We start from the raw sequence: 9,005 nt of genomic DNA, 5'->3' as shown, positions 1-9,005 counted from the left end.
TATAAAAAACAAAAAATAAAGTTTAAAAACCATGTGGTGTAATTTTTTGCAGACTATAGGGATCAAATATGAACTTTAAACCTAATTTTAGTACTGATTTTGCAAAAAAAAAATGTTAAATAAATAAAGTAATAAAATAATAATAATAAAAGATAATCACGTTAACTATGAAACTCGTTAAATGGGTTAGAGTGATAATTTTGCGAGAAAATTGTGGTCATAACAATAATAATAAATAAATATATATTAAGGCTTTTCCCAGTTACACATTAAAAACTTAGGACTTTTAATTATGATATTGATCCAAAATAAGGGATAATGACTTGAAAGGGTAACGAACTTTCGACTTTTGTCACATTTAGTCACTAAACTTTTTTTCGTTATCTATTTGCCATTGAACTATTGAAACTGTTCATATTTTACCCTTATGACCGGTTGTTACTGGTCATAAGGGTAAAATATGAACAGTTTCAATAGTTCAATGGCAAATAGATAACGAAAAAAAGTTTAGTGACTAAATGTGAACAAAATCGAAAGTTCGTTTCCCTCTAAAAAGTTCAATGACTAAATGTGAACAAACTTCCTATTGTATTATGTTTTAGCAAATTATTTATTTTTGTTTAATTGTAGCAACATTTGTTGATGAAGAAATCTATGAAATAAAAAAACAAAATGTAACATCCGGATTTCCAGGTATCATAATTTAAGTATTTTTCTTTTGATTTAAGAAGAGAGACTTGACGAATTGATGCCTCAACTCGTCGAGTAAGGTCGCAACTGATGACTCGGATTAATGAATGGACTCGACGAGTCGGTGAGGCGACTCGACGAGTCCGCACTGTTGGCAGAAACCCTAAATCTTTGGGCCCGAGCCATATTTAAAGGCACTTATGGCTTCAATTGCGACTACCTTTCCCATAAGTGAGAACCCTAGCGAGCTTGAGTGTGTAGAGTGAGAGGAAGACCTATCTTGAGCTTTTTGGTGTGATAGATCTGGACCCTTCTAGGTCCAGAGAGTCGAGAATATGAAGCTTTAGTAGAGTAAACCTTGGGGTTCGAAGTTAGGAAGCATTTATGGGATTTTTATGGTATATATAGTTATTTTCATCTTACACGTAGATATGAAGTATTTTATATAAATTACGTGTTATGTGTGCATATTATTTGAATACTTGTTGTCTATGCTGGATGAATGATTTTATACATGTTTTAAAAGATTTAAATGGTATATTTATTTTATATCTACAAATATGTTGCGGATGAAACATGGGTAGATGAAATAGTTGGTGTGTGATGAAATAAAATGATGAGAGATAGGTGATGATAGAAAGGTGATGATAATTAGTTAAATAGATGATGATGAATATGTGATGTAGGATGAAAGGAGATACCATAACCTTAACCGGCAATGTAGCGATGTAGTCATCTACCAGAGTATAGATGGCGACCACGGACTATTCTAGGCAACCTAGTGGAAACACCAGCAGGCCCATAACCTGTAGGTGATGAATTACGAGTTCAAGCAATGTTGTAACTACGTATTCATGCAATGATACTCTAACCCATTACTATGAATTACGAGTTCAGACGATGTTGTAACTACATATTCATGGGATGTCACAAATTCTGCATGCCAAACCAATGGTCATAATTCACATCAGTGAGAATGGTTCATTTTTTTGTAAAACCAAAATCAGATTGGAAATTTTGATTTTTTATTTTGAAAAATGTCAAACCATTGGTTTTTTATTTCGGTTTTGGTTTTTTGTGTTTTTTTTTAAATATATTTTCAGGGTTTTGGTTTTTTTTTTTTTTTTTTTTTTTATTTCATTGATTTCTTCATCAACAAATGTTGCTACAATTTAACAAAAATAAATAATTTGCTAAAACGTAATACAAGAGAACGTTTGTTCACATTTAGTCATTGAACTTTTTAGAGGGAAACGAACTTTCGATTTTGTTCATATTTAGTCACTAAACTTTTTTTCGTTATCTATTTGCCATTGAACTATTGAAACTGTTCACTAAACAGCCGGTCATAAGGGTAAAATGTGAACAGTTTCAATAGTTCAATGGCAAATAGATAACGAAAAAAAGTTTAGTGACTAAATGTGACAAAAGTCGAAAGTTCGTTACCCTTTCAAGTCATTATCCCCCAAAATAAATAGTAGATGCGTAACTAGGCCCTGTTGAAAATAATTAGTACCTAATTAATCTGATCGACTCAATCTTAATTTGGGTAGTTCAACATGGGTAATTTGGGTTTCGGGTTTGAAAATTCAAGTACTTGGTTAACCTGATATTTAAATAGTTCGGGTATCGGATATGGGTAAAAAAATTCAGCTATATTAGAATACATGATTTTTTAGAAAAAAAAATCAAATTAATATACTAGCGATAATAATTATCAAAATTGTATTGATCCATTAGGTACATAGTTATTGTTCCTTTGGTTTAAACCAAATACCACATGGTTTTTTTTATATTTATATAGTATTATTGTTTCTTTGGTCTAAACCAAATAATATATGGGTTTTATTTATTTATTTATTTTATTTTTAATTTATGTAATAAACTAGGTGTAAGACCCGTGTAATACACGGGTTTATTAAAAATAAAAATTTAATATCAATATTTAAACACTAAATTTAATATCAATATCAATTTTAGAACTCTCATTAATTATGACATTTATTACATTATAAATTTATCAATTCTTTTTCAATGAAGCATTTATTTCTCTCAATATTATAACCGAAATAAGTTATGATATGTGAACAAATCAGAAAATTACATGTGGAAATAAAAAAATTCTAAAAATCTATTAAAATGTCATGTGTCCAAATCAATGAGGACATGACATGTGGCAGAAAATGTGTTTTATTTATTAGTATAGATACTAAATAATAGATATAAAATTATAGGATGAAATTAAAGTGGAGTTTTCAAAAGAAGAAATAACACATATAAAGAAGACAAAATTATAAAAATAGTCCTTGTGGTATGTATTTTTTCTAAAGTTTAGTCAAAATCTCGATTTTTTTGGCTTTATGGTAGTTTTAAGGTAGTTCGTTTGCGGAATTAGTTCCTGTTAAACTTGAAAAGACTAATATATCCTTTTAATTTATTTTCTATTTTCTTAAACATTTTTCACTTTTATTTAAACTTTAAAAAATAAAAACAAATAAAGAGGGCTCACTCTCACTCTCACTCTCACTCTCTCTCACACACACACACACACAAACACAAACACAAACACAATCCATATTATTTGGGTTTTTTCTTCAATACTAAAAAATACAACACATAATCATAAACACAAACATATACAATGCATATTATCTAGGTTCCTTTAAAACATAAATAGACAATTTTTGCAGAAACAATTTTTGAAATTTTGTGTTCTCAACCCACTATAATGATTTTAAAAAATATGTTCTTGACCCAATCAATAACACACACACATTTAAGAATCCTACCTTCTTCCACACACGAACATCAAATACACACACACATGGATTTTCCCTAAAATTACTGAAATTCATAAATGATGCACCGAACACACACAAACACACAATAACAACCATAAAATAGCTAAATCCAAATCTGCAACACCTTCAAGTGAATGTTTCTAAAAATCAGAAGAGTGCAAGTATAAATCAAAATAGTGCAAGTATAGGAAACTTGAGTCACTACAATTGATTGGGAATTCGAAGATCATACCATCAAGAAATCTGAAAATCCATTCTCACCTCACCCCTTCACGTCTGGTATGAAAATCTTTGTGGTAGAAGAAGACGAACTTCACATATGCCATAGATGCCGCCGTTAGACACCTATACATTCAAGAAATCGAGATCTAAAAAATCCGTTCTCAACCCACCTCCAATCCATTCGATTCTGATAATGAAATCAACGGAAAATCAACCTAAAACCTATAAAAAACCCTCTTTCAAACCCACAATGTTTCAACAAACATCGAGCAAGATCTCGTTGCTAATTCTCCCTTTATCTGGGTCTACTAAGATAGATCCATCTGTGTTCTTAATATGGTTTTCTTTAGAACCTCATTGTTTCAAATGGAGAAAGTGACGAAAGACGGTGAAGAGATGAGAGACCTCGAGTTTGGTGTTGTCTGAAATCCAGATGTGAAGGGGGTTTGAACAGGGAGGGCTGACGGAGATTACTTGAGTTTAGATGAAGAAGATGAAGATCAGACCTGAGTTTTGATGAACACGATCAGATGTGTATGTATGTGTATGAGAGAAAGAGAGAGAGACGGGAGGATGGAGGAGGATATATGTATTAACTAGGTTAAAACCCGTGAACCCACGGGTGATAATTTTAAACAAAATTAAAAATTTGATTATATAAGAAAGTAATAAATCATTAATTGAGTAAAACAGAAATTAAAAATCGAATTAGTAAAACTACAAGCTTGCTTGTTAACCCAAAATGGCAACACTTTTATCCTATTTAGAAGCAATAATTGAGTAAAACAGAAATTGGAAATCGAATTAGGATAACCCCAGATCAACGATTGCTCTAAATCATTTTTAAAATAATTCCGAAAAAAAATTCATCAACGATCAAACTCATCATGTCATAAGAACAAAGTGAAGAGGTCGAATTCTTATGGAGTATTAGCATGTTGAATATCTGCTTCCACCTGTAAAAATAAAATAAAAGTAATTTAACTTTAGAAATTTGAAAACAATTTTTTTACATAAAAGGGCATTTTTGGAATTTTAACTTTAGAAAACTGAGTATATATTTTTTTTACATAATAGGGCATTTTTAGAATTTTAACTTTAGAAAATTGAAAATAAAAAAGTTGGTGTTTCTTTCCAACTAACCTGCCAGATTAGTAGCCAGTTTTGGTATCGTAGATAAATATTAACCATGTCCTCTTAAGTGGTATCTTCTTTAATTTGTAAAGCACATTCATTAAGCAAGTGAGGCCCTACCACCTAACATCAATCTCTTTGCGGTACATACCCAACATCAAATTACATATGATTATTTATAATTTTAGAAGAAACTTGATATAAATCTATAACTAATTTGAAAACCGTTTTGATTTGAATAGTTGGCCTTGAACAGAAGGGATCTTAGACCTATTTTGAACATAGCTGTAAAAGCTTTTCAACCATTGATAAGGGATCTTAGACCTATTGTGGAAGTGTAATATTGTGAAGGAAAAATAAATTTTATTTGGATGATGGTTAAAAAGTCTAAATCTTAAGAGATAACTTATAACCCCTAAATGTGGTTTTGTTAATAACATGTTAATTAACAATTAGCAAGACACAATATACTCTCGTATTAAAAATCTACTATCTTTATCATAACTAATGCAATGATTTTATAGAAAAATGATCAATACTTTTATTAAAAAAAATAATATTAAGCTATTATTGTATCTAATCATAACACAAAATTAACCATTATTCTAAACCCAAAATAGCATTTCTTTTGCAAATCTTTACATAACCTGTGTTACGAACACGTGAAAGTTGTTCTAGGGATTTAAATCCAAGCCACTAAGTTGAAAAAAGAAAGTGTGAAAAACCAAAATAATGGAATCTGATTAACACTAAACCACATAAAGTTGGTGAATTCTTGCCTTCTGAGAAGCAATTAGCCGTAAAATTGTTTGATGTAGTTGTATGTGCAGGAAAGGCGAGGATTTGGCCAACAATATGAGCATATGGTGAATTGGTGAATCTCTTAGCCTTGAAAGTTGCATCCGTATATCAACTTAAAGTTTGATCATACATGTCTGAGCACGAATGCTAGAGGTACTTCCTCTAAGCATACTGCATATTAACTATGTTTTATAAAATTGGTATATGTTAACTGATATATAGTAAATTGGTCATTATATTAAAAACAAATAGTAAGGATATAGTGATGCATTGATGAAAAATAAAACAATTTCTTTTATAAAATTTGATAATATTGTAAGGATATTAATTATTATCATTTAAAAAATAGAGGAATTTTTATTATTCTTTGTAGTGGCCCGGGGCTTTGTTGTTGGTTTTATGTTGTTTATTGTGAAATTCAAAAGAAAAAAACATGAGGCTATATATATAAAAAAAATATATATCGATATTCAATAATAGTGTATTAAGGTTAAAACTTTTTAAGAAAGCATACCTGAACCAAAATCAAACGTTCCCATTCAACTGGAAATTTCGATAGAAACGATACCTGACTATAGTGGATCCTTAAATGCATCAACTTAAATCATGAAGGTCTCCATAGAAAGCATGCAGATTTTATGAGGTGCCACATACACCTACTTTTAGCTCCAGCTGATATGCAAATAATGTTTCATGTTACAATTACATATGAAAATATGAAATAATTTGTAAGAATAATCATTTGAGTAGATAAACTTACTATTGATGCAATAAGGCAACCAAACATCATCAGTCCTGATATAAATGAAAAACCTGTCAAATAGAGCTGCTTCAATGTTTTTGGTGTCTACAGGCATTTTATCGAACATTTTGTGTACATTATGAAAGTTACTATCATATCTCAACAATCCCATCAATGATTTCAGGGTAATTTACTGGTTCATCTCCTTGAATATTCTCATTTTCTGTCAAACAATCAAACAGGTAGAATTGCCATATGTTTTCACGTAGGCTTTGACAAGAGTAACAACAAAATCATCAAAACTTAAGGTGGAGAAAAACCTGAGGAGAATGTGAAAAATATCGTAGGGTATTGTTTTTTGAACCATAACCAAAGAAGATAACTCAACTCTGAAGCACATCAAATCAGTTAGATACAAATTAAAACAAAGCATTCGACATTTCTAAGGTAGGAGCGGTGAAAAGATATTTAAATACTTGTATGATCATGTGTTGTCAAATCCTTTTGTTACTAACCTTGAAATCAATACCCTTGTCCATCCGTTCTTTCTAAAGCATATCAAGCCTTTAAAATCTTCATTACAAAATCTTCAAAAACGTTACATCATCAACATAGAATTCATATTCAGTAAATAATTTCTTCTTGCCCTCGTTTACACCACCAAAAAAACACATTAAAAATCGCGATGAAATCTAAAGTGAATAAAGTTCAAGGCCTTTACCTGGATAGCGGTCTGTGTGGAGATCAAGAAATAGGGCGAGAGAAACAGGAAGTAACAGGCAGGCCGACAGGGGATATGATGTGAAGTCTACAAAAGGCGGTGAAGAAGAGCCTTGGCATCCCTTGTCCATCTGTTCCTTATTTAACTGCAACCAACAAAAAATGAGTAATCTAATAATAATAATAATAATAATAATAATAATAATAATAAAAGTGAAGTGAGTATTGACTGACATCTTCTTGATTTTGGCAGAAACGGAGAAGAAGGGAGATGGCGAGAGTGCGACGACTTCATTTGGGTGTAGGGATTCCATAGAGAGCAATATTTCAAACTTCAATTGTAGTGATAATCGGTAGACATCTGCAAGGAGCTCAGGAAGTATCTCCATTAGATAGCGTCTCTGTTACTCTGAGATCGTGATGGAGGAAATCTACCAGTAACGTCACATGTTTACTCGAGGCAACACAACTCCAATATCAAGACGATTGCTATACTTCTTCAACTTCGTCTTCTTCACCTGAATGTTTTGCATCAAATGTTTATAAACCTTAACCTTTTTCAAGATTGAAATTATCAATCAAGAACCAACTAATTCTTTCTTAAGCTCTTTCTCAAAGTCAGAAAAAATGAGATGACAAAGAAGGGAGTTAGGGATTTTGAAATCAAATCCTGAGAGATTCAAGGTATCGAGATTTGGGGCGAAGATTTTGAAGGATTAACATGGAAAGTAACAATTTATGCATAAGATTTGAAATTCAAATTCCAAAAATCAAATCTTCAACCGTGTAATACGTGTGAGCGGTATATTTGGTACTTCACTTTGGCTTAGAAAAGGCTTAGGAGATGCCACATGGCCAAAAATGTAATGTTTTATTATAATAGGGGATTTTTTTTAAAAATGAAATAAAAATGTAAAATAAATACATCAAAGGTATTATAGTCATTTTAGCTTTCAGATGGACAAAATACGCAACAAAACTAGCTCAAAATGACCATAATCCAAAAAAATCAAGGGTTGGACCAAACTAATAAAAATGCATACCACAGAGACCATTTTTGCAGTTTTGTCTATAAATAAAGGGATAATGACTTGAAAGGGTAACGGACTTTCGACTTTCTTCACATTTAGTCACTAAACTTTTTTTCGTTATCTATTTGACATTGAACTATTGAAATTGTTCACATTTTACCCTTATGACCGGCTGTTACCGGTCATAAGGGTAAAATGTGAACAATTTCAATATTTTAGTGGCAAATAGATAATGAAAAAAAGTTTAGTGACTAAATGTGAACAAAATCGAAAGTTCGTTTCCCTCTAAAAAGTTCAATGGCTAAATGTGAACAAACTTCCTATTGTATTATGTTTTAGCAAATTATTTATTTTTGTTTAATTGTAGCAACATTTGTTCATGAAGAAATCTATGAAATAAAAAAACAAAATGTAACATCTGGATTTCCAGGTATCATAATTTAAGTATTTTTCTTTTGAGTTAAGAAGAGAGACTCGACGAGTTGACGCCTCAACTCGTCGAGTAAGGTCGCGACTGATGACTCGGATTAATGAATGGACTCGACGAGTCCGCGCTGTTGGCAGAAACCCTAAATCTTTGGGCCCGAGCCATATTTAAAGGCACTTATGGCCTTCAATTGTGACTACTTTTCCCATAAGTGAGAACCTTAGCAAGCTTGAGTGTGTAGAGTGAGAGGAAGAGCTATCTTGAGCTTTTTGGTGTGATTTTGCAAGAAAGGAGAAGAGTTCCAGCAAGAGGGACCAAGGAAGGTTATTGTTCTGAGTTATTCAAGCAAGGAGCTTCATTCTGAGGTACAAAAATGAACCTCTTTCCTTCCCTATTGTGTAGATTCCATTTTGGGGTTAGGGCGTGAATCACTTCAT

General features: G+C 31.5%; 1 long non-coding RNA gene across 5 annotated transcripts; it reads right to left on the bottom strand.

Annotated features, from left to right (window-relative positions):
* Positions 1-3,279: 3,279 nt before the first annotated feature.
* On the bottom strand, positions 3,280-7,885 carry LOC145101995 (uncharacterized). 5 transcript variants are annotated; one of them, XR_013705967.1, is made up of 6 exons: positions 7,345-7,883; positions 7,112-7,256; positions 6,906-6,977; positions 6,711-6,779; positions 6,409-6,613; positions 3,280-6,320 (listed from the first exon to the last, which is right to left on the bottom strand). It is a non-coding gene; the product is annotated as an uncharacterized LOC145101995 (long non-coding RNA). The 5 variants fall into 5 exon arrangements; XR_013705968.1 differs by having other exon boundaries at positions 3,280-4,669; positions 4,857-6,320; positions 6,409-6,977; positions 7,345-7,885; XR_013705969.1 differs by having other exon boundaries at positions 3,280-4,669; positions 6,163-6,320; positions 6,409-6,977; positions 7,345-7,885.
* Positions 7,886-9,005: the final 1,120 nt, after the last annotated feature.

The sequence above is a fragment of the Lactuca serriola genome, chromosome 4 (genome assembly GCF_051521515.1).
Source record: "Lactuca serriola cultivar US96UC23 chromosome 4, Lser_US96UC23_V15, whole genome shotgun sequence".
Classification (NCBI taxonomy): Eukaryota; Viridiplantae; Streptophyta; class Magnoliopsida; order Asterales; family Asteraceae; genus Lactuca; species Lactuca serriola.
The sequence above is the reverse complement of the archived record's forward strand: the minus strand, read 5'-3'. Positions and strand labels throughout refer to the sequence as shown.